A 26,195-nucleotide genomic window follows, 5' to 3' on the forward strand; every position below is an offset into this window, starting at 1 on the left:
GCCTGAGCAGAGCGGTGCTGTGTGAATAGTGCCTGTTGCCTGCACAGATGACCCTGGTGTGTGGTAGCATGGCATGCTGTAGTGTGTTGTGCAAGAGGCAGAGATAAGGCCACACCTTTGGATGCTGCTGCAGTTCTGGTCATTGGAGCAGCACCTCATCAGCACAGATGGGTTTCCTGCTGGTGCCCAAGCTGGACAAAACATAAAATAACTGGGTTGTAATACTGAAACTCCCTTCCCATGTCTCTGTACTTAGAATCACAGAATCATAGAATCATTAGGACTGGAAAGACCAGTAAGCTCATCTAGTCCAACCATCAGCTCTAGACCATGTCCCTCAGTGCCACATCCACATATTTCTTGAACACATCCAGGGACAGTGACTGCACCACCTCCCTGGGCTGCCTGTGCCACTGCCTCACTGCTCTTTCTGAGAAGAAATTCTTCTTAATATCTAACCTGAATCCATCTGGTGCAACTCGAAGCCATCAGCTCTTGTCCTATTGCTGCTTAATCCCTACAGTATCCCCTCAGTCCTCCTCAAACCCTCTCCCTTTCTCAGGGCTGTCTTCTAGGCAGCCGAGCCTGCACACAATGCCACCAGCTTAGCCAAGTCCTCTTTTGTGCCCTTTGGCTCCTTCTGCCCTACTCCATGTGTCTGGAGCTTGTGGACAAGAGCACTTTGCATGTGATGGGGCTGCTCTGAAGAGCAATGAATTGGGCAGACACAACATGTCCCAGAGGCCAGTGGGTCTCTAGGAGAGAGGAGGGAATTAATACTAATGTGATCTGAGTTGTGAAGGAAAGAATAAGAGCAGATGATAAAGAAAGGCAGATTTCTGAAGTTGGAGTTGGAGCTGTAAAGACTCCCCAGCTGCACAACAGTTCCATTCTGGACTATTTCAGCCTTTTGTGTATCTAAACTACCTAGCTTTGGGCTGTTCTGTCTCATGGAGCTCCTTGTAGTTGCTGGATGGAAAACTTGGTTGTTTGCAGGTTTTTGTTTTAAGTTTAATGGGGATAAAAACCATACAAAGATAATGAAGATAAAAATCCTGTGACATCTGTTTGCACTTTAAAAAACTGCGTAAAAACTGAAAACATGCAAATAAACCTAGCATTTAATGAGTGATGAGCAGTTTCCCTTCAGCCTCTATGACAGCCTGGAGCTGCTAATGACTAGACAGGATGTAACTGCAGCTAAGAGAAAGCCACAAGAAAATAACTCTTGATGAGTAAAGTCAAGTGCCAGCATACAGCCTCACTGGAGTCCTCAGACAGGTGGAAGCTGGCAACCCCAAGCAGCCCCTATGGCTGTTGACTCTTCCCAAGCCATAGAATCATAGAATTGTTAGGGCTGGAAAAGACCACTAAGACCACCTAGTCCAACCATCAACCCATCAATCCATGCATAGTCCTTAATGATCCTGATGCAGGATCCACTCTGTCAGCACCAGACCCTCTTGCTATGCCCTGAAAATGCAGGTGGTTCCTCAGACTATCACCATGATGGCCAAATTACCCAAAAGTGGAAGCAGGCTATCTAACATGGGATGCTCTGGGTTTCTGTTCAGGTGTGCCAAGCAGGGAAGCTTGAAAGGTTATGGAGGATGTGCTAGCCAACTCCACAACTGGGCTTGCAGCACCAGAGAAGAAAAGGAAAGGGAGAACTGCTGGCAGCATTGGAAATATCCATGTGGGATGCATCCCATCAGAACCCCTGAGGAAGGGGTCAGGGCTGAGAGAGGCAAGTATGGAGCCAACATATCTGCCTTCATCCTTTGTCATGGGTGTCCTCTCCAGCCAAGCAGTTCAGTTCATGAGCAATCAAGACGGGCCCTGGAGCAGGATAGCTCATACCCTGCTGACACATATGGTCATTATTTAATAATCCTGAGCCTTGCTGACTGCATGAAAAATTACAGAAGTCGGCCTGATGGTACAGAGCTAACTTAAGGCAGACAGCACACCCCCCTCCCTGAGAGGGGAACTCACTGAACTCCATGGGCTGACTCTCAGAAGCCAGCAATAAGAACGGGAATAAAAATTGCATAACAGCACTGTTTGCAATGGCCCAGTGCCTTCTAACTATCCAGGCCCCTTCTGGGTATTGCTAAGTTCAGGAATAGCGCTAAGATGTCTGTTATTCCACTGGAATTCCCCACCTTTAAATTTTCTGCCACTTCTGTTGTTATGAAGGAAGGGCAGGTGGTCCCAGTTGTCCCCTGTGAGACCATTAGCACACCTGTATTGAGTTCCCTCTTACTCTTCTCCCTTCTAATGTAATGTATCCCAGCATTTTCAGGGTATTCAGATGAGAGCTAGCCTGGGGCCATTCTCACCATGTTATCTTTCTGGGACCTACTGTGGTGGCTGTATGTTGGGTAAGGTAAAGATGTTGGGACCTCAACAGCATCATTTCCCAAGCCATTAAACATAGTGCCCACCTCCTCCCCAGGCATTTCTACACTATCTTCGAACCCTGTGAAGCCCACAAGTGCTTCAGGCTGCATTAAAATGTATTCAGCATCCTGAGCTTTCTCCTGCAACTGGAATCCCTCATCAGTGAGCATCTCACGGTGTCTCCTCAAGAGTCCTCAAGTTTCTTCTTGTCCAGTAGGTATTTGCATTACTTTTATCCCCTTATATCTTCTTTATCTAATTACACATCCTTCTTGTATCTCTGTACATCTTCCTTTCATTATTGTGGCTGGGCAACAGTATGCTGAGCTCCAGATCTGAGAAATCTGGGAGTGTTGGAGGGATCTCAAGAAGATAAAAATACCAACTTGCCACCAAATGTGACAGTACAGCTCTGCGGCATTGCCTAGTTGATGAATGAAGAGAAATCCTTGCAGCCCTAGATGCTCCCACCTGATCAGTCCCCCAGAAGCTGCCTTTGATGTTGGAGCCTGATGAAGGGGGACTTGAAGAGCTGGACATCTCCTGTATTTTAAGGGGAGCTTTTCATGAGCTTACTGACTCTTACCTCCTTGGCCAGCCTGTGGCAGAGAAATCTTCTAAGCTGTGGACCTAAGCTGGCAGCTCCTCTGATCTGCATAAGTACTGAGCCACTGGATATTTTCTGGGTAGGATGGGAGAGCCTAAAGCAGAATTGTGTTACAGCCTGCTGCCCATCTGATTGTAGATAAAAGAAAAAAAACAAACAAACATAAGACAAATGAGAAAATAAGGAGAGCCATCATGCTCCTTGGGTAGAGCTGGTAAAACCTCACTCTGGGATATCTGTTAAGGTCAGTGGAATTTAAGCACTTTCTTGGAAATGTGTAAGCAGTTTTGTGAGCAAGAGCACTGGAGCAGGCTTGGGCAAGGCCTGGCAGGGCAAACGTGACTGTAGACAGAAGCACTCTCTCTTTCCCTGGGATACAAACTCGCTAACCTCTGTGGGATGGTGGGGACAACATGTGGAATGAGCACATGGATTGCATAACACACTATGTCAGAAACTAGGTTTGATGCTCAGCCAATGTAAATTTAAACCAAGTGCTACATGAGGTCAAATCAAAAGTCCACCTTGTTCATTCTCCTGACTTTGACAACAACTACAAGTGTGAATTCAGGGGTACAGCATAAAAATCGGACCTTTGCAGAATGATCTTTCCCCACTATGGGCTCCTAGATTCAGACATGTCCAAAATAGAGATTTGGCTGGACCACTGTGTTTAGCAGTGAGAGCCTTCTCCAGAAATCTGCCTAGAGCCTTGTTGCAGCCGTGTGGGCATGTTTTTCCCACTCTGTTCTACAGCACTGAATTCCATGGGGTGGTCATGGGTGGCCATGCAGCACATGAAAGGAGGAGCACTACCAAATGGATAGAGGGGCCTCATGGAGGTGTGCTGCACAAAATCCAGCCCTTGCTTTCCACTCACGCTTCTCAGCTCACACACAACAGAAGACTAAAAACTGCTCTGTGCTTCTGGAGAAATCCTGCAGATGGGACATACAGGAGCTAAAGAAGTCCAAGTTTGAAACAAGCTGCTGGTCATTACTGCGTGAGGGATGCCTTCATGGGAATTCTGCAAAGTAATGTTAATCGTGATGCTTTGAAAATGTTGTGTAAACAATTGTTTCTGAGATACATATGTTGCAAGTTATTATGCGGCCATAAAAGAGCAAGGAAAGAAGAAACTGAAACACAAAATGTTCTGTGACGCCAGAACACACTTCTGGAGAGTATCAGTTTGCAAACCGCAGTGTAAGTTTATGCCCACAATTCAATTGACCTCCTGAAAGCAAAGGTAAACAGGAATAGAAGGGCAGGCGTCTGCGGTTCCCTCTCTCCTCTGGAGAAATTTTTTCTCTATCAAGCTCTGTCCTATTTCATCGTGTTCTGTCAACCTCTGAGCAGCTAAAACAGAACCAGTAGACACTTAGGTGTGCCTAAGAGGCCTGGGAGATACGGCTTGCCATTAGGAGAGCACTCAGACAGCTCCCAAATCTCAAGAGGGAACCCTACACCCACCCTGAAAACCACACAAACCAAAACAAAAAGGTGGCTTAAGAAAGCAGCCTGCTCTGAGAGGTTGCGCTTTTATGGTGGGAATCAAATCTTTAGTGGGAGGGAAGGCAAGTCGTGGGAGGAACCTGCCCGCCCAGAGGAGATATAATAAGTAATCATCAGGAAAGTAAAGCCAGAGGTTGGCTCAGCTCCACTGTTGGTTCCAGCTCAGCCTCTCCCACCACAGCCCCTCAGCACGATCCCGGCAGTGATAGGGTTATGGCATGATGAAGAGGCAGGTGCGCACTGGGAGCCTGTTCTCCGGGCTGGAGAGAAGGGTGAGTGGGGAAGGGATGTGCTCTGGCCCCACAGCTCCATGTTTCACATCCCCAGCTGGCGTGAGGGATGGCAGGATGGGGTGCACTGGCAAAGCGTGGCTGCTCATTGCCAAGGTTGTGTCTACCTCCAGAGCCCGGAGCACGCGTGGTGGATGCAAACTGGTTGTGGAGGTTTCTGGCTGGCTTTGCTCTGTGTGTACACATTCCTATTTACATACACCTCCACCCACACAGATTCTGAACTGGAATCAAAATAATTTGAAATCATAGAGTGTGATTTTCCTGTGGCAAATCCAACCTGAGCTTCAACCCTGTGGATGTTCCTTATGCAAACTTCCCATTCTTTCCTCCACTCTTTCCCCTGCTCTCCGTGTATGAACTCCCCTTTCACCACCTTGGCTCCCCAGTTCTGATCTTGCTCAGTGGGACAGCTCATCTTCTGACATCACAACTTCTGAATGGTTCTGCACTCCCATGTGTAGCACTTGCTGCATGGAGGCTGGTGAGATTAAATTCCCAGCAAGCACCCAGGAAGGGCTGCCAGCTGCAGCCTCGCTCCGTTAGTATGACATGTGCCAGGAACTGGGAGCTGATCAGCCCCAGAAGGCAGCTTCCTGATGCAATTAAGATAGAGGTGAATTTAGAGACATCTCGCCAGTCTCCTGGGACACATGCTGCTAATTAAAAGTCAGTCTGTGCATTTAGGACCAAGGACTAGGATGCATGCTCTGGTAGTAGAAGACATTTCTGCATGTTCTCATTACTCTGGTGTCTGAATCTACGGAACGTAGCTGTAGCTGCCTGTGCAAGAGAGGTTTCCTTGGACTTTTGGCTTGCATGGTATGCTTTATCCAATTTAAAAGTTTGAGAAAATCAGTGGCAGGATGTTCTGCAGGTCAGGCACTGGGGTGGGGCTCAAGGGTTTTCAGTTTTGCACTCGAATGATCTGGATTTAAAGCACAGTGCTGGAAAAGTCACTTTCTCTGTGCCTCCATTCACATCATACAGGCAGGGCATGCAGAGGGCTTCTTCTGGTGGGACCCTGCCCAAACAATAAAGCTTTGAGCCAGGGACGGTTTCCTATTCGAAGTGTGCAGCATGGCTGGTCTCTTGTCTCCCTCACCCTTAAGACAGCTGTGATACAAATGGTCAATCATCAGAGGACTGTTTTTTATCCCAACTGTGAATTCAATTTTAACCAGGCATCGTGTTCTCTGCAAATTATGAACATTTCTGTTGGAAGGTTTGCGACCCTGGCAAGTAAGTGAATAGGGGTTGTGCACTGACAGTAATTAAATGATGCATTCACTTTGGGTTTGAGGAGGAAATGTGCTCTAGGGTGGTCCATCGAATCCAGAAGCAGCACTACATGACTGAAGAGGCAGCTCAAACAAAGGATTTCACAACGAGACTTTTACAGCTAAGGCATTTGGGGTCTTTGGATCTGGATTCAGTTCCCAGACACAGATCTGCAGCAAAAGCTGAGGCTCTCAGTTTCACCTGCACAAGGGGATGCACAGCTACCTGGCAGTCTGGGGGAACCTCCAACAGAAGGAGCCACACGGATGTGATGATAACACCCGCCCTAGTGTGATACTGGGAGACTAAAATCCCTTCTTCTAATCATTTGAAATGGCAAACTTAGGAAAGCAGAAAATCAAAAGATAAACCATCTGTTTGTAAAGGGGACAAGAGTTAATGAAGTGTTCATCGTGTAGAGTGAATACTTGGTATGTATTATGTATATAATTACATTTTCCTCTCCTATTTTGCCCTTTTGTATTTCGGTTCTAAAGCTGAGTTTCACAACAGCTCCTTCAGATCAAGCAACCTTTTTCCCACTTCAGCTGTCAAAGGAAGCTGGTGGCTGGGGACTGCTAGCAGAACGGACAAGCATCTGCTGAACACTGCCAGTTCCTAGGACTGATCCAACGCCAGGCAGTGCCCCTTACGGCTCCCAGCTTCTCCCCCCACCATTGTTCCCCTCCCAGGCCTCTCTGATGGCCACCCAGCTGTTCTCCTGCTCCCGCCCTCAGATTTACAGTCTGTCACAGCTTGCAGCTGCCAGCGGGACTTGATCGAGGCTGGCGTGCTGTGGTTGGAAGGGCTGGCCCTTGTTTCTGGGGCTGCCACCTTGCCCTCCAAAAAATCCAAGTGCTCAGAAGAGCGAACAAAACCACACAGTGAAGCCTTCAAGTGGATGGGTCCCAAAGTAGGAAATCTGCCCAAGCATGCCAACAGCTGGACCATGGGCACCATGAAACACAGAGTTACTTAGCTGTTTTGGAGGATTCAACCTCTGTAATCTAGGGAAGATGCTGGAAGGTCAGTACAGATCCCAACATATGGGAAAAGGAGCACTACAAAGATTTGCTTCATCACCTTTTGGCCATTAGGAAGAGGACACCATGCTTTATCAGCTCACTCCTCAGCCCTGGGACCACTGACCAGAGTACCTACCTTCTGTAGGTAGTACTGTAGTTGAAAAGCTGACCTTTTCAGCTCTTCTCCCCAGATTGCTCCCCAGAGATGCTCTGACATATGTGCCTCAGTTTCAAATCCCATCTCTCCATCCCTTGTTAAAGCTCTCACACTGCTCTGCACCCACCCTGCTGTGTCTACATGTTGCTGGCGTTCCGTCTGTGCTCCATCCCTAAGCTCCTTTTTTTGAGGTTGGGAGCAGACTCTCAGACTTAGTGCCAAGCTCAGGCCCTGCAGTTCCCTCTTTCCCTGCTGCCAGGTCGTGCCAAGCTCCAGTTACTGCCTAGGGAGAGAGTGATCCTCTGCAGTCATTCCCCTCCTTCCCCTCAAATACTGGAAGCTGCTTGAGCTTTTTCTATGCTTTTATCCCTCACACCAAGAAAATTAACCACTAATGAAAAACATTTGGCTCGCAAGTTCTTGCTGCTCTTTCCTATCAAGGTTGCCTACAACCACTCCACTGGCCCAGAGACGTGGCAAGTGCTGGCTGTATGGCTTCTGCTCTTCAGCTCTCAAAGCTTTGGTGTTCATAGCCGGCCCAGAAAGCTGTTTCCCCCATTCTCCATCCACTGGGGCTGCTGGCTGGGACTCTCCTGAACATCTCTCACACCAGCAGAGCTTTGCCAGCACCTACATTCACCAGTTTTTCATTGCACTCCCTGGAGCACCAAGGTAGAATCTGCCATTTCCGAGCTCCTTCCCCATGCAGAGATGCCTGAAATTGCTCACATTAAGAAGCCAGATTGCTTTGATCTCCTGGATGCAACCAAGGAGGGAAGAACTTCTGACTCCTGACAGAGCATCTTCCTCTCTGTCAGCTTCCTGCAGCCCAACATTTGGCCCCACTGACAACCATTTCCCTTAATGAGCGGTGACTGCCTTACTTCCCCTGGGCCTTGTGAGGATTAAGGAGTTAATTGCTTCGGAAATGTACAACAAGAGACTAATAATAATAATAGGAGTGGCACAAACATTTCACAACGAGCAGCCTGTCAGATGCAGCCTTCTTCTTGCTCAGCACTTGCTGAGAGGTGGCACTCTCCTTGTGTTGGTTTGCTGGTTTAACAGACAAAAAAAATCTTGTATTTGTGTGTGTGTGTGTGTGCTTGTGTGCATGTGTTTTGCTGTGTCCTGTGACTTGGCAGCAAATATTTGAAATTCTGTACGTGTTAGTGGGAGGGACTCCTCAGAAACAGTGGGCGTTGTGATCCCCATGTGGCAAATGGCCACAACAGTCTTTCTGCTTTGTGCAGGGGACTCAAACGCGATGCCTACAAGGACCTTTGGTGATAAAATGCAGTTTGTCATGAAAGTAAAATAGTATCACACCCTCACAGATCATCTGAAGGATCTGAAGCTGGGAGCTGTTAGCAGTGAACAACCCTTTTTCCACTGTGGCTGTGGTTGCAGTTCTCCGAGGAATGAGGCAGCACCACAAACGCAGCCATCCCAGGACCTGTAGTTTTCCCTTCTGCTTTAATCACCCTTGTGTGCACGGAGCTGCGTGTGTTACTGATTAAGCCCTGGCACGTCGCAGCAGCGCCTGCATCTCGAGGGCACCTTGTGAAGCTCTGCTGTTCAGTCCACACCCTATCGATGTCCAGCTTTCGTGGCACCTTCTCAGCCTTCCCCGCTGCGAAGCCATATGCTGCTGCGGCAATGTTGGGATGTCATCGCCGTATCCACAGCAACGCACCGTGATGTCATACGGAGAGGATTAGGATGACTCTGCGGCCAGCCCGGGCAGAAGAACTGCTGTCTCCAAATAGAGCAGCAGGGTGCAGCCAGAGCCCCGCTTTCCCTGGCCGAACCCCTTCAGCCCTCGCTGCTGGGCAAAGCCCCGGCCCCCGGGTGAGGGCAGCATTCCCTCCCCGACCCAGAGGGGCTGCGGGAGCGCGCACAGACAGCCCCGCCAGCGCTGGGTGCTGGTACTAATTAGCAGCTGGAGCGGGGTTATTACAGGACAAGCTCTGGGGAACTTAACTGCTAACAGACCGGCTCTGGCGGGGGGAAGAAACCAGAGGCGAACAGACTTCACGGGGGCCTAGGGGAGTGCGGGAGGAGGGAGCGTGGGGGCTTCCTCTCCTCTCATGAGCAGTGCACTTTGTAAAACACAGATGTAATTGTCCTTTGGAACACATGTACGCAGGATGGGGAGGAGGGTGGGAGACAGCAAGCGTAGCTCATCAGCTCAAGCACAGAGCTGCATCCCCAACAGCCCGGCTCTCTGCACATCTGGGCTCTTTTTGTCACCAGAAAAAACTAGCAAGAGCTTTCTTGTGCAGCACGGGCTGCCCCAGCATCGCACAGACACAACCTGCATACCTGGTGCTGTGGGGTTTCCCCAGCTCCTTGGGGTCAGCTCCTGGGCCTGTGCTGCTCTAGCCCAGCCTCACAGCTTGCAGCATTGCTGGGGCTGGAGCAGCCAAGCCCAGCTCCCGTGCTGTTCCAGGCACATCTGGGAGGCTGGACATGAGAGAGAAAAGCAAGAGCATGTCTTGCATACACAAAGACTGACTTCAAGTCCTGGGACATAGAATCATTAAGACTGGAAAAGACCACTAAGAGCATCTCATCCAATCATCCAACCATACCAGGGCTTGTCAGTCCTTCCTGCTCAGGCTGCTTGACAGCCTATGGCATCTCATGGCACAGTCAGGTGTGGAAAGGAAAAGTGAGAGTGTGTAAGACAGCTTGTCCCCAGTGGAAGGCAGCAAGGGTGTACTTTGAACACGTTTCCTTATGAGACCTGGACTCCCAGGTCATCATGTGAACACTGAACTGGAGCTGGGCACCTGCTGCTTCCCACAGAGAGCAAGATACTACTGATCAACTTTGGGAGGGGGAACTGCAGCCTGGTGTGCTGCCCTTCAGAGATTGTTGACCCCCAGCCCATGCTACTGAGGTTCTGCTTCTGAGCAGGGACTGGACATGAGTATTACTTGTTCACTGCTAACTAGGCTGGTGGTGAGGCTGTGAGGCAGGAATGAAGGCACTAACAAAGCCGTGTGGTTCTGGATGGTGCTGACATTGCGAAACGGTGATGTACTGAACATGTCTCCCAAAGCAAAGCACCGGCTGCAGTAACAGAGCACACATGGCCTCCTTCTGAGCTACGTTCCCTTGCATGGTATGGCCTTTTAAAATGTGCCAGAGGGATCAAGTACAAGCAGCACGCACATCAGAAGCATGACACAACAGAACAACAAAACATTCCCAAAGAAAGCTGGAAATGCTGCAGAATTTATTGAAAATGTCCCCAGTCCCCCTTGACCTTCATGCCAGGACCTATTATTTTTAATGTTAGTGAAGCTGGTCATAAACAGTGTCACGACAGTGGCAAGCAGGGACTGAAGAAATACAAACAGTAACAGAGCACAGATTTCCATGCTTTTTTTTTTTTTTTCTTTGATAGAACATATTGCAGCCACGAAGAAAATGCCACAAAAGACAGGCAGGTACTGGGTGCATGCATCATCTTGCAGCCATTCCTCAAGCTGATGGGGTCCTGAGCATGCTGGAAAAAATCAGGAAGCGAAAGACTCTGAGGAGTCATGCAAGCCTTTCTCCTGTACCAGGGCCACCACAAAGGGCCAGTGCTACTGAGGTTTATGTGGCCAACACTTTTGCCAAGGTGGAGGGGAGAGGGGGAACTTTTTCCCGATCAAGATGTGTGAATAGTACCCAGAGAATGAAGCAGATCGAGCTGTGGGGGTAGGAAGATGGTTTTGCCTTTCCCCTGTGATGTGCCCACTCCCTGCATCCCATTTGCACCCTCCCTTGGGGTGGGAGCCTGTCACACAGTCCGAATACCTCTGTGTAGATGCAGATATGATCTTTTGAACAAAGAACCAGTGTAACGCTGCAAAACTGCCACAGGGGAGCATGGCCCTCCATTCAAACCACTTGGACTCCGCAAAGCCAGCCCCCCATCAGAGCTCCCTCCTCTACTTGTCCCCTTCCACACCCCTCTGGGAACAGGCTGGTGGGGGGAGGAAGGGGTTAAAAAAAGCCCTTGGGCCTGGACAACCCATCTGCCACCTCATCTCGTGTGACACCAGTCATGCGATGGGGGGCGGAGGGCAGGGAGCAGCTCTCTTTCTCTCCTGTTTGCTGAACCTCTGATTATCATTTCTGTGCCGGCAAGGAGGTGGCATGCCATTGTGCGTCAGCTGGGAGAGCCTGCTGAAAGGGGGGCTTCTCCCTTTCTTAAAGGAGACGGCCCTTCCTAATCCTTCCTGCTTGGAGGATTCACCCTCCTTCCAAAGAACCTTCCTTCCTCGAGAGGAAAGGCCCTGTGGTAGCTCCAGCCCACCCAGCCATCCCAGTTCCAGCTCCCAGGGCACTGGTCAGAGCCTCCCAGGGATGCTGGACAGGGGATGCTGGACAGGCAATGCTCAGGAAAGCTGCCTTGGGACACAGACCTCCAGAGGCAGGGATTGGGGAGCCCCAGCCTTCTGCAGAAGCTCTCTGACAGAAAGGCCAATTAGCAACAATTACAGCACTGGGTTTGCAATAGAGATGCTTGGCCACGAGGAGCTGGTCCAAGCTCCTTACCTCGTTTCACACAGGCAACAGCAATCAGATGGTAATAACCATGGGTCACTAGAAGGTGACCTCGAGGTGAAAGGCTCCATATCCCATTACTGGTTTACTGAGCTAGCAGCCTAACACATCTCTCCAGCGCTTTGAATCAGAAAACTGTATTGAAACCCTTTGAGAATGTCCCTGTTGGCTGGTGTTTAGCATTGTGCATTTCCCAGCAGATATGTGGGAACTGTAATTAAAATCCTCCATGACTACTGAGCACTGGGACCTTGCCATTAGTGTTATGTGACCAGGCAGGAATTTATTGATTTCTTTCTTGGGCTGTGCATGCTTTACAGCAGATGTCAGCTCTGATTTTTCTGCTACTTTATTATGTCTTTGTACTCTCACCATTACGCTTTCCATTGGTATCTGCTGGTATTCCGTGGTGTGAAGAAAGGATTTGAATGAGAAGGATCATTCCTGCTCCCATCTCTGTTGCTCCTGTTTGCATCAAACAGCACCAACAATCCAGCTGGGTCATTTATCCCACCCAAGCCCTGCAGTGTTACTTAGATCTCTTGCAACACCAATTCCAGCTACTCTTTTTTATTCTCCATCCTCACAAGGTCCAAGAGAGTGTTCTCTTCTTCGTGGCCATTTGTGCCATGGCAGGGAAATGAGATATACTGATTTGCATGAAATGCTCCACATGCAAACCCCGAAAGCTAGCTGCTTCCCACTCCAAAGACACCTCTCAAACCTCTGTTGCTCTCTTGGTTCTTCCACCATTATTGCTGAAAGCAGGTGCTTAAGGGACACCAGTTACTTAAGAGCAAGTAGCAATTTCTTTCTGTAGCATGGTAGTCAAAGGAAAAGGTGACCCTGAAGGATTTCAAAACCTGAGCATGTTGGGATGGAGGCTATCATTCCTCTTGAGGCTGATCTGGCTCCTTTTTGAAGAGCTGGAGGAGAGGCAAGGTGAAACAGATTTAGTCAGCTGCAAAGAGCTACCCTAGAGGGATTTTCTACATGATCAACAGATGACTATGGGTCTCTTTTGTCCAAAAGCAAGTCAGTGTGAGTGCAGAGGGGCCACTGGCAAGCACGGCAAAGTCCCAACAGCCCAGGTGTGCAGCTGGTCAGCTCCATGGATGTTGCCACATCACAACTGGTCCTGCTTTGCTCCAGCTGTGTTGCTGACACCCTTCTTGCCAGCAGACCTCCTATTGCTGCAGGAGCAATTCAGGGGAATGAAGGACTGGACAGTGCCATGACACGTTTGAAGAGACATCCCAACATGGGCAGCACGACCACCTGGTGCTTCCCTGTGCATGATGCACTGTGAAGCCAGGCTCTGCCAGTCCTTGCTCCCAAGTGGCCTGCGGGTGTATAATGGAGCCTGTTAGAGCAGTTCCTTAAGCCTTCACTTTGCTGGGAGTCTCCTGGGCTTCTCCAGTGAGGCACCACAAGTGACCAATGGCTGAGACAGCATGAACTAGCGGAGAGGATTTTGAAGTTGCTGCGGGGTGTTGCATAGGGCGCTGTAACACAGGGAAATGCAACTGGCTTCTGCAATTACACATTCATGACTCCTGTAGTAATTCAGGTTAGAAGGCACCTCTAGAGGTCATCTGATCACACCCTCTGCATCATGACGGACCTCTGAAGGTCAGTTGCTCCAACCCTTTGCACAGTGTGGCCAATCTTTGTACCAAATCCACTTTCAGAGCCAGATCAGGGCTTTGATTTGTCGAGCTGTGAAGATCACCAAGGCTGGTGTTACACAATCTCTGGACAGTGTGTTCCAGGTCTGACCACTCTAATTGTGAAAAAATATTTCCTAATATCTAATCGTATTTTCTCCTGCTACAGCTTGTTCTGTTGCTTCTTGCACTTTTGTGGTGCACCTTCAATTTTCTATATTATTTCTATATAATTTCTAATTAAGTATTTGAGGAGATTATACCTGAGAATATACAAAATCATTTCAGTGTGAAGAGGAGAAGCAGTATCACATCTTGACCTTGAATTACCTTCATGCTGTTCAAAGATGCACCTGCCGCTGGGATCAGAACAAGCCAAATGATTATTTTATAAGCCAATACAAATTGTTCTCAGGAAACAGGTATGATCTGACTTAGCCTGGAGAATTAATTTGCACTGAGCAAACTCCTGGTAAACAGTCCAATCTCTTTCTCTGGATTGTGCAAATGAGGAGAAGGAGGGGGAAGGGAGGCAGTTCTGGGGAAGTCAGTGGTGTGGAATTGTAAGGAATGACAGGGAGAAGGATCACAAGGGGGGACAAAGTGTCTTGTCAGGCTGGCAGCTTGGTGGAGCAAAATAGGATAGGGCAAATTTGTCAAGGAAAGAACACTGTCATATGTGCCTTTCTGTAATAGTGATTTTCCTTCAGCCGTAGCAGTGCTACAAGAATCAGTGGAGAAAAAGGCAGGCCAAAAGGGACTGTGAACCTCCCAAGCAGCCCAGGTGATCTGTATCATGTAGCTAAGGGCTGGCATTACCTCTGCAGCAAGAGCCCCGTGACATCCTGTCTGAGATTGTGTGATGTAGGTTTATGCAATGTACATCACAAAGGTAGTTCCACAAGTTTAAGGCAATATGGTTTGCTCCAAACAATCTATAGCTGGTAAGTGAAAGAGCAGAACTTCTTTGGGTCAGTTACAGATCCTGTATGCCCTTCCTAAGAATGAGTTTGCCTCATGAATGACAACTACCCAGACTTTGCCTTTGAATAGACAGACAAGCAATAACACCGGGATGGGGAGAAAATGTGTCCAATTTTTTGAGAGGCTTTTCTAGTGGGATTGTGGTCTGTTTTTAGGGAGGAAGAAAAAAATGGGAAAATAACATGGTGTCCAGCTAAGCTTTAATTCATGCTTCTGAAAACAAGAGAAGGGGCCCATGAGGCCTTGGCCCTCCTTTACAGTGGAGAGAGACAAACGTGCAGAGAATGATGCAGGCCACCTAAGGTCTGTCTTGCTTTTTGTGAAGGTCTGTGTGTCCTGTGACTACACAAAGGGTAGAAGCTGCTTACCAGAACCCTGCATCTAAGGTATGGCATTCAAGTAAGATCCTATGGGATGAACACTACTTTGTAGAGGTGGATTGTCATGGCAGTCTTTCCCTTCATTCCAGAGGGAAAGAGACCAGAGAGTAATGAGAGAATTGGGACTGTAAAATTAGTGTGGAGTGGGTGCTGCTTTCATATGGACATTTAGAGTGGAGTAATGGGGAGAAATCCAGGAAAAAAATAGACTGCAAAAAGTAGTAGAGAAAAAAAAACAAGAGAGTAAGCAGAAGTCTAGGGCAGAGTGCTGGTAAACATTTGGGTTCCTCAGCTGGCCGAGAACAATGGCTGGAAGATGGGTGGACCAGAGAAGGATTTAAGGCCAAGCTCTGACTTGCAAACAAAATTCATGTTTGGATTTGACCCTGCTGATTGTCATGGGTGTTGCTGAGTTTACAGTTTTCCTCACTGGGGAAGGAACACGTAGGGACAGGAGCAGCAGGGTCAGGTGTGGCTGCTCACTACTTCAGGCTTGGTGTTTTCCTCTCTGTGGACTTTTCTCTGGGAAAGTCCATTGTTGCTACAGAATCATTTACCATCATTTTCCTTCTAACCTTTGTTCAGAGGATGGAAAGTTTGCAGCAAGTCAGAGGGACTTTGATATTGGATTTTATTAAATACAATTAATACTTGGTATTGCATACATGCTTATTTTTATTTTGTTGAAATATGTTGCTTATCCTGGGACATGCCCAGGTGCATGTATCAGAAGTAGTTTCCACTGCTTTTCTTTGTTTTAGTGGCAAGAACTCTAGTATTATCTTGGATTCTACCTTCTAGTGCAAAAGGAGAAAATCCCTTTCCTTCCAACACCATTTTGTCTCTTAGGGTTGCCAGAAGTGCAAACATTGTTGATACTATTGCATCTTCTCCTCTTCCATATGTTTTTTTTTTAAATATTATTATTATTATTATTTTAATAATAATAATAATTATTATTATTATTTTGAATATGAATGCTCAAAGCCTGTTCTCAGGTGCTGCAATGTACACATGCTTTGGGACAGTTAGCAGCTTCAGCATCACGTTTACAAACAGATCCTGACACAATTCACACAGAGCTCTGCTGTGCACAGTTCTGATGCAAAAACCTGGCACAGACACACTACAGTAGCATGTGGCAAGACACCCTATTTGACAGCAGCATGGTGGCCCAAGGCTTTGCACTGTGACCACAAACCCACCTCTAGACAAACATCATGGAGAGGTGAAGCAGAGACTGGTCAGGGCAGAAAGTTCAGTGATGATAGCAGTGAGGTAACTCAGGGAAGGGGAGCACGTGGAGAAGGCAAAGACTTACTGAAGGATTTGAAAGAAGGCAGGATAAAATGTGTCAGGCTGGGATGGTGACTACGCAGAAAGAATGAAAAACTGGAAGGGATCAGACAGATGGGCTATCAGGGATCCTTCACTGATTTCAAGTGGAAAAAGTGTCATGGCCAAAATGAAGGAGGGGAAAAGCCATGCAAAAGAGGAAGCTGGAAAGTTTTTATTTCAGGGTTGCAAAGATCTGGGCAAATCCATCATTAGTGGAGAGGCAGATGTACATAGAAGAGAAAGAAAAGCCAGTGTGATCAGTGAGCAGAAGCGATGGTTCTCCAGTGCAGTCAGTCACGGCCACAGCTGCAGTGAGCCATGGATGTACACAGGATAGATTTAAATTAGAGCCAATGCTGCTGCATAGGTAGGAACACCAGTGTTGGTGGTGTAGCTGTGGTAGCAAGGGCTGCCAGCAGTCCTGGAGGTAGGCCAGTGAGCTGCATCTCCACGACCTGAAGAAATCTTTTCAGGATGGCAACCAGAGCCACTCAGGGAGGGAACAGCAGAAAGGAATCAGAGCAGAGCTATTTTCTGTTCATAGTGGATCAGATACATTTCTTAATTCCCGCATTTACATTCTCCCATGATCCTGGCCCCTCTAACCTGCAGACAATGATCCCCCGTGCTGGCTCAGTATTACCAGTACGTGTATCACCAGTACCAGCCTGTGGTACAGCCACCCTAAGGGCTTCCAGGTGGTCCATGAATGAGAGCTTTTCCCCCGTGTTAGGCTTCAGCACTCACAGGGCCAAGGTTGGAATAACCTCTCCCTCCACAATGAAAATGAAATGAAAGAGCCCTCCACCTCCTTCTCACAAGCAGAGTCCTGCCCTATTAATCAGGATGGCTGGAAGGGGGGTGCAAAGCAGGGGAGAAACATATCTTTGTGTCTGCTTGACAACTTTGTAAGAGGCAATGTTACCATGGCAATGGGTGGTCTTTAGCGAGAAGGGGAGTGAGCTATAGTGTCAGGGTGAGGAGAAGGGGGAGCAATGCTAAAGGAAGGCAGCTTGAAAGTAGAAGGGGAAAAGGGGAGAAGGGACTGCAGAGCAGTCATCAGTGGGTGACGGTCAGAGATGTACATTCAGAGATGTACATTCAACAAAGGGCAGGCAGCTCTGACAGCAAATCTGGGGATTGGCATGGCTTCCTCGAACACAGGCTCTCTCCCGAGCTGCTACAAGACGGGCACCTCTATAAGGGTCTGCATCTTTCAGAGGGATCACCGCCTCTGGCAAATGGGGCACCTTGCTGAGCCCCTGAAGCCTCTGCCTGGCCTGAAAGCCACCACTTAGATGTCAGCAGGCTGCTCACCTCCATCCTACCCCCAAGTCCCAGTGAGTGTTAGAGGAAGCCTGTTGCCCATCCCAAGGCGACCACACACCATGGCCACCACAGAACAGTCGGCTGGCAACAGAAACCAGTTGTCTGGGTTGGAGCCAAAGAGGTACTCCAGCGCCGTAGCAAAAAGCCGCTGAAAAGCCGGCCCTGCATGGGAAAGGTCTCCTCCCCACCTCGCTCGGATGCGGATGGAGAGGAGTTCCTCCGGTCTCGTGTTTTTTGCGAGGGGAGGGGCGGGGTGGCCAGATCGTCGCACAGTCGGATGATTGTGCGGTAGGTGGGGAGGAGAGGGAACAAAAGCTCAGCGCTGAAAGCGGAGCGTGACCCGCAACCGCTGAGAAAAACCCAAACCCAGGAGTTTCCCGCGAGCTCTGCGGCCTTGTCCAGGCCTCTCCGTGCGCCAGCACTGGAGCTGCTCGGCGTCACGGCCGACACGGTGACAACACGGAGGTGCCTGGGGGCCCAGCAGTCCTCCACTCGGGCCCCCGGCCGGGCCGTGCCGCGGGAGGTGCGCGGCCCGGCGGTGCCGGCAGGTGGCAGGGCTGCCCCGCGCCTCGGCCCGGCCGCGGGCGGCCCTGCGGGCACGGCGTCTCCGTGCGGGGGTCGAGGAAGCCCGGCGCGCTCCTCGCCTCGCGGGGCCCGGAGAGCTCGGAGCTGGGGCCGCGGGCGTGTGCCGCTTCAGTCTTCCTGTGTCGTCAGCCCTGCGACGCGTGGCGGCACGCAGCGTGAAGCTGGGCCTGGTGGCGGCAGCGGGGAGCCCAGCGAGCGCCCTGCCCTGCGAGCGATTCCCTGCTAGTCTGCGAGGGAAGGCTGCTCGAAAGAGCGATGGGCGTTTTTATTATTATTAATGTCAGCCTGTTCGCACTGAGGTTAGATTACAGCCCCATTGTGAGTGGCTCGGAGACAGCCTGTACTCCGGGGAACGCGCCGTCCGAACGGGAACGGCAGCAGAAAGGGCAGGGAACGAGCAGAGCCGGAGGAGAGGAAGCGCTTTTCCCCCGGTTCGTGCAGCAGAAAACAGACCTCCTGCACCCATGCAGGCCCCTCATCCTTTGGACCTCGCGGTCCTCTTGTGTAAGTGGGATAAATAACCTGTGACTGGCTGTTTTTTGGTGGTTCAGCATTTGTAAATGCTGACTGTTTACCTCTTGGTTAAAGCTAAACTTGCCTTCTCTTTCCCCAGCGGTTTGACATAGATACAGAGAGCCCAGAGCCCACTTGGGCCCGCAGAGGCAATCATTAACCTGTGGGTGCCAGAGCTCTGATGGAGGAGTGCTGCCCACCCATGGGACAGCCCGCAGGCAGCTGTCTGCTGGGGACTGCTGCAGGCAGCTGAACTGTTCGCTCCAGCTTACTGATCGATTCCAGAGATGTTTCAAGGGGAAATAAGATTTGCAGAGAGAACTGGCCTGGCCTTTTTGAATTCAACTGCAGAGTTAGTTAGTTAACAAAGTTGCAGGTTCTCAGTCTCCTTTTCTCTTTCTTTGCCAATTCTTTTTTTTTTTTTTCCCCCTTTTCTTTTCCCTTCCTCAATATAAATACCCTGGGGCAGTTTCTTTTCTTTTTGGTATGAATGTGATGATCTTTCAGGCCTGCGATTGGCTCCGCGGCTTGTCATCGGGGACACACCTCCTGGCGAGGGGCCACCGCCTCCCCCCTCTTGTGAAAGCTTCCCCTTGTAACAAGTGAGCGTAATTACATCAGTTACTCACTAGAGCACAGACCTGCTTTAAATTTTGGCCTCTCTGAGCCTGTGAAAAGCTGAAGGACTAGAAAATGCGGTTTCAAAGGCCTGTAACACTCTGGAGCGTGCAACTCAAGCTGGGCTTTTCCCTCCCAGGAATGAAGACTCCCAGTCACATGTGAGGAGGAATGAATATCCCTACTAGCCACTGAAATGGCTAAGAGAGCAGACCTGCTGCAACAGAAGAGGATTTCCACTTTGCCAAAGCCTGGCCCACTGAAAAAAAAATGCATATCTGATCCCCTTTGCTTCTAGAGGTACTGGGAAGGAAGATTGCTGAGTGAATTGCAGGAGGTGTAGGCGATCTCTGCAAAAGAGCAGAGCCAGCTAAAACAAGGCATCTGCTACCAAAAGAAAATGTATTTCATCCAGCAGCCAGGGCCTGCAAGATAGGGCCAGACATATCAGGGGAAGAGTGGCCCTGAAGAGCAGCATTTATGTGCTGGGTGGACATGACAGTAGCAGCTTGACACCTGTCTGATGGGTCAGGATGGGAACTTGCAGTGCTTCTGCGGGCTTGTTCTGGAAAGGGCTGAGTGTGAGTGAAAGCATTCTACTCATGCTCCAGATGGAGGGTTCTCCACTGGGTAAATCACTGTAGCACATGGAAAGCCAGTATTGTCCCAGCTGAACCCCTGCTACACGCTGCTGTGGCGGACTGTAGCCATTAAAAAAGAAAGTTTCTGTGCAAGAAAACAGAAGTGATGTTCTGAGTGGAGGAGAGGACTCACTTCTTATCCCAGGACATTTGGTCCTTGAGGGACACAGCCCTGATGTATGTCAAAGATGCTACTGCTGCTTGGTGAGCTGGAAGGATGAAGATGAGGTGCAGACGATTTGTCTGACTAAAGCTGAATCCTCACGTGTAGGCATTTACAGAGTGTCAGAACAGCAGCAGTTCTGACACAAGATGAACCTGAGCCTTTTCAAACATGTCTTGCAAAAATTATACAAAGGAGAGACATCTTTCTCCTCTTGCCCTCTAGATATTATCTAGCACATAGATGTTTGCTGAGACCAAACAACTGAACAAATTCAGCCCTGGTCTAGATCAGGCAGAGCAAACCTTGAGCTGGCTCTCTCATCTGTAATTGCTTTAGTGGATTGACTGGAACCTTTTTTCCATGTCTCTGTCCTTCAGTTCTCCACCTTCCTCCAAAATAAAAATAACCACCTGCTTCCTACCCTGCATTAGAGGATCTTCTTTCTGGGCTTGCCATCGGAACTGATGTAACCCTATGAAAAATGTAGGTTTTGTTGAGACAGCATTTTCCCATGGAAGAAAAAGCTCCTTTGTTTCTCTCATTAGCTCTCAAAGCAGTTGGCTCAATGACATGCTGTCTGTGTTTTCTCCCAGGGTCCTGTTCATGGAGCTGCTGAGAAGCTTCCTAGGTCATGGTCCATTCAAAAGCTGCCAGGAGTTGCAGGATGGTGCAGGCCTGGTCTGAAAACCAGCAAAGAGCACTAATTCATTATGACAGCCTTGGAAATATGACAGATAATGTTAGGTACTTTTCATGGTACCAACAGTTCTCTGTATCATTTTTTGTAAGACTGGGATTGGGGTACCCAAAACTGAGTGTACCCTCTCTGAGGTGTGCTTCAGGGTACCTGGCATCTCTGCAAGCCAGGACTTCCCTGCCCCATGCATCCTATGGGCTGGAGAGCTGGGATAGAGTGAACAGTGTTTAAGGTCTGGATATCTGGCACAGAGGGAGCAGGCAGAACAATGGGAGGTTGTGGTGCCGGGGACAGGTGTATCAGCAGGCCACAGAGCATTTCTGCATTGCCAGATGTTCTGTCCACCTCTGCCCTGACCTCTGGGCTGGGGTGGGAGTGTTTGCTCCCAGCTTTGCTCTGCAGGATGTCAAAGAACATTTACTCACTTCCCTTGCCTGTAAACATCTACCAATTCACCTTTCTTATATATGCTTTTTAGGTGAGATCAAGCTTTCATTCTTTCTATTACTATTCTCCGTGACGTTCTCTGCAAGCAGACTATTGGCAAGTGATGAAATTCTCTACATAGAGACTGAAATGTAGGGACCGCATGGACAAAATAATAACCCTAGTCATAATAATAAATAACAGCCCCATTCGCTTTACTCTGCAGCTCGCAAAACAACAGCCCAGTCCAAATTCTCATCTGCCGTGAAGATAAAAAGTGTGATTTACTCTGTCGGCTATGGAGAGCAGACACACATGGGGCAGTTATCTCTGGCCATAAACAAACTGGAGTGGCGTTGCCTTTTAACAGGCTCCCTTCTCCTCTCCTGTGGAGTGCTACTTTCCGCCTTACGTAACCCTCTGGGCAACTCCACTGACCTATTTTGTTTTAATAAATTTGAGCAGTTTGAGTTATGCACCCTCCGCTTCTCAGACGCCATTGCCACTCCACAGGGTTCCCTTTCTTGCCCTGCTTCACAAGGCTGCATAGGTGATGTCTTGGGAGAAGTTAAATAAACGGGTTCCATATTCTGACACAGCCCATATGTGCCAAGCTTCTCTTTTGACTGTTAGTCTTGGAGAAGAGAAGGAAAAACCAAGTTGTCGAGGAAAAAGCATAACCTTTCAGAAACAGTTTTTTATTACCTTCCTTATCGCTCCTTTAAGGTCGTAAAGATTATACCAAAGAAACTATTAAGTTTTCCAGGATTGCAAAATATTTTATCAATGATGCACATGAGGCGTGCTGTTCCACTTTTCAATTTTTTTTGGCATTAAATTTCCTTTTATGTTCAGGGATTTGATCTTAATGTTCCCTCCGTACCTTTCTGTTTCCATCCTGCTTGGAGGCAGTCAGACATAGTTAATGGTTTCTTCTAGCCAGAAGCCTAGAGCGAGCTGCAAATAGAAGACCTTGCAGGCATTAAAAAACAAACAAACAGTGAAAATGGGATCTAGAACTGCGGGCATCATGATTTCTTGAGAGGCTGAGCAGCTGGCGTTGCCTCCCTTGTGGGTCCTAATGTGGGAATTAACTTCAGGAGAACAGTGACTGGCAGCTTTTCTGTAGTGCCTCATCTGCTTAAGTTCATTTAGGATATATTCTTCCACCAAAAAATATTACTAAAATTTATTCTTTTGCTGAAAAACATCTGTGAAAACCTAACACTCTAATGCTTCTAATGGTTTAATGCTGGGGTCTGGGCTGAAATGGCTGCGTACTGGTGTATCCACCAGGTTATCCTGGGAAACAGCTATGGTTCAAATGCAGCAGGAGGCTATCTGACATTCTCTTCCCCACATGTTACAGTGGAGGAGCAGATTAGTGTCCTTCTCATAATGAGTCCCTTACAAATCCCATTCTGGAAAAGGATATCCAGAGCTTTGGGAGAAACTCTGCAAAGAGTCTCATGAGAGGCCCAATTCTTCACACTGGGAAGTGTTGTGGGTGGACTGCAAAGCTCTACTGAATATTGAGTTAATCCAAGATTTACATGCCATAAGCCTGCAGAAATTGGGCTGTGGTGGGCTTTAGCTAAAGCAGTGTTAGCTAACCTCTTAAGAAACCCAGTTTTTCTCTCCAGTGCAGTCTTTCCAATGGGTCTTGTTTTCCAGGTCCTGATCTTCAGCTGGCAGAACACAACTCCATCCCATTGAAAAGCCAGTGAAGCAGAGAGGAGGATCTTACCCCAACACAATACTGCTTCCTGATGACATGCTTGTTTCCACCAGGCAAGACAATAAACCAAGCACTAGCAATGGAAGAGTAGCAGACAGGTGACTGGCACAAAGATCCTCCATTCACCTCTTCTGTAGCATTTACTATAAACAGAGGCCAGAACAGGGAAGTGAGACACTTTGGTGAAGTGATGTTGGCACAAAGAAGAGGGGAGTCTTACCTCAAGCTGGGTTGCAGTGGAAAAGCTTTTATCATGGAAGTGCCAAGTATAAATCACTGTAAGAGATTCCTCAGTCAAGACACTTTGGAAACAGGACAGTAATGCCAACTGAAAATCTAGCAGAGCAATATTATGACCATGTAGATCACGATGTGCCAACCTTTTCCACAGTGTCCCACATGGAGAAGCTTCCCTTTTCCTACAGGATTAGACCTCCTGCCTGGGGTGGGCAGAGTGGTTGGGAACATGGAATCTGTGAGTACAGATGCCTTGCCAATCTGTGCAGGTATCTCAGCATCGATTTAGGCTATGCTCATATTTTCCAGGTTCTTTCTCCTGTAACACAGCAGTATGGAAAGACTTCCCCCGTGACTGTAACATGAAAAACAGGTGAAGGAGGGAGCTCCTGGGGGAACTTATAATTCCCAACTGGAAACATAGTCTCTTGGATAGTGCCTTGCGATGCTGAAGGCATCCCTAGTCTCTTAATGGCAGCTTAAAGAAGTCTGATCACTGAGCAGGAAAGTAAGGCCCAAGCTATTCTCAGCATCCAACTCAGACGACATGAAGTATCAGTTACAGACTTTGAATCAATTTTTAATTTTTTTTTTTTTCTTTTGAAAGAAAATGAAAATTAAATGTGAAGCAATGGCAATCTGTATCGGGGAATGAATTTCAGTATATTTGATAAAAAGCTTCTTTTTGTTTTGTTTGAAGTATCAAATAACACATGCTTCCTGCCAAAGCATTTCAGAAAGTTGAAACAAACCACTGCCTAAGCATCTGGAACTGAAGCTTGGTAAGTGCTAAATCCACTTTTGAGTACTATAACTCTTCCGTGAGTAGGAGATGACTATTTTTCCATTTCAGTTTATTCATAGACTTAGATTCAGTGGCTTGTTCCTTCAAAGCTGAGAAACTGTGTGAGGTTTGAAAAAAGCAGGCAAGCTTGTTTTTCCCCTCTGGTTTACATGGAAAATAAGGACGAGAGGACAAGATCCATCAGATCTGAAATGTTGGGGTATATGGTGTCCTGGAACAACCTGTTTAACCCACCGGTCACTGACAGTACTTCCTTTGTTTAGTATTACTTTTTATTTTCTGTTTTGCAATTAATGTGGTTTATTTCAGTAATAAAAATTTAAGAGTTCAATAAAAAATGGTTTTAGACATTTTAGTGGATTCTAATTTCATTCTAAATGCAACCTGATATAAATCAATTCTAAAGAAAAACAGTCGTCCCATAATAAATTAGAAATGAATAATGCACAATTTTCCAGATAGAAAAATGCAATAATCAAGACCTAATAAAAGCATGTAAAGCTGTAAATAAATATGTGTAGATAAAACTGTCTACTGTTAACAGTAAATAACAAAGTTAGTAGGCAGGCTGTGCATGGATCGAAGTCAACAGTCTTAATGGTTACAGCCTGATGAGTATCAACCTTTCATTAGGGAAAATAATTAAGAAGGATAAACGGAGAAAAGCTTTGAATTAATATTTAAAACTAAGCTCTCCTGCTTGCTGATTTAATTGGGTGATTTAATCTTTTTGCTGAAGCTCAAATTTATCAGTTTTAGTCCCGTTTTTCTGTATTTACAGGATGGATGGGGTTTTATTAATCTAAAGTTTCACTTTTAGCTCTGCGAAGTTGAAGCTAAACCTCCCTGGACTCAGAGCTCTTTCTCCACCAGTCTGCCAGGAGTCTGGAGAAAACCTTCAGTGATCCAGATTGGTGACTGGTCAGTCATTACAAATCATTGCCTCGTGCAGTTCCTAGCGGGTAGCTTCCATCGCTGCCTGACACATCTTTAGCAAGTGTGCTTGTAGCATTCCTGCAGAGGAACCAGGAAACAAGTTGCTCTGATGATGACATGTACTAGTAGCTTTAATTGTCCTTCCCCATGCTGCGTCTCTCTAAATCTATCCTGTAGTGTCCTGTCCTGTTCCATCCCATCCCATCTCATCCCATCCCATCCCATCCCATCCCATCCCATCCCATCCCATCCCATCCCATCCCATCCCATCCCATCCCATCCCATCCCATCCCATCCCCTCCCATTCCAACTGTTTGGATGCCTGAGGACCTGAAACTGTTTTCATTAGGCTCTGTGGGAACACCATGTTTGTATAGGTGCAGAGTCCCACTCTCTGTGTGAACTTGTTCAGACCTTGGTGTGCACCATTGAGCACTATGTACCCAGGGTATGCTACGGATAATGCATGAGACAAGTGGTAGTGACAGACAGACTTCCAGTGTGCAATGTGATGATGAGACAAAGGCAGGCAGTGGTCAGGGCAACTCTGTGCTACGTCACATTGTTTTTTTTGCATGCAAACAGTTCCCCTTGTGCAAGATACATGCTGCGTGTTTGTATCTCTGCCTGTCTGCTAGTGAGCCCATTTCTGTCATGAATCAGCTTCTCCACTGAGGAGAGACCTGTGGAATGACATGTGGCATCTATTTACTGCAATATATTTACTTTGTTTAACTAGTAATGGCACAGATCACGGGGAACTCACTGGGAAAAACATCTTCCTGTATTCCATGGCAAATATATGCACACAGTTGTTTAGCTGGACTCCAAAATGACCCATACTTGTCATCCCCAAATTGATTTTTGTTTTCCAGCCCACCCCATCAGTCTCCAATTGCTCCTTCCTCTGGCTGTAGATGCCTATCTGCATAACTGGAATTCATGGCATGACCTTTGATTCATTCTGTCCTCATGCCAGACTCCAGCAGGTCTCTGTTATCAGATACTAAGGTTTATTGTAACCTGAAGTGCATGCACAAATTTACCCAGGCGGGTATGCTGGCATCCTTGCCTGATAGTTCCTCCTTCCCAGAGGAGCACTGGCATCTCTCAGCCTCCTTAGGGCCGCCAGGGCCTCTCTTTACATAAGGAAAATATGTTGGCACAAAAGGCAAATGGTTACGCATGCTTCTGCTATTTTCCCTTTCGGAGGGTAAATGCTCGTTCATATCCCATGATGTCATCTTTTGACACTACACATTGATGTGCCAGGCAAGTATGGTGTTCTCAT

General features: G+C 47.9%; 2 long non-coding RNA genes across 6 annotated transcripts; one reads left to right on the forward strand and one right to left on the reverse strand.

Annotated features, from left to right (window-relative positions):
* Positions 1–11,876: 11,876 nt before the first annotated feature.
* LOC149918925 (uncharacterized) lies at positions 11,877–18,025 on the reverse strand. Of its 2 annotated transcripts, none has more exons than XR_016464120.1 (3): positions 17,531–18,025; positions 13,775–13,870; positions 11,877–12,770 (listed from the first exon to the last, which is right to left on the reverse strand). It is a non-coding gene; the product is annotated as an uncharacterized LOC149918925 (long non-coding RNA). The 2 variants fall into 2 exon arrangements; XR_016464121.1 differs by lacking the exon at positions 17,531–18,025 and adding an exon at positions 14,331–14,371.
* Positions 18,026–18,191: 166 nt separating this feature from the next.
* LOC149918926 (uncharacterized) lies at positions 18,192–24,382 on the forward strand. Of its 4 annotated transcripts, none has more exons than XR_016464119.1 (4): positions 18,192–20,548; positions 20,659–20,809; positions 22,863–23,024; positions 23,864–24,382. It is a non-coding gene; the product is annotated as an uncharacterized LOC149918926 (long non-coding RNA). The 4 variants fall into 4 exon arrangements; XR_016464117.1 differs by lacking the exon at positions 23,864–24,382 and having other exon boundaries at positions 18,192–19,558; positions 20,443–20,548; positions 22,863–23,822; XR_016464118.1 differs by lacking the exon at positions 23,864–24,382 and having other exon boundaries at positions 18,192–19,242; positions 19,398–20,548; positions 22,863–23,822.
* The last annotated feature ends 1,813 nt before the right edge of the window (positions 24,383–26,195 follow it).

The sequence above is a fragment of the Phasianus colchicus genome, chromosome 2 (assembly GCF_987193195.1).
Source record: "Phasianus colchicus chromosome 2, bPhaCol1.hap1.1, whole genome shotgun sequence".
In the NCBI taxonomy this organism is placed as follows: Eukaryota; Metazoa; Chordata; class Aves; order Galliformes; family Phasianidae; genus Phasianus; species Phasianus colchicus.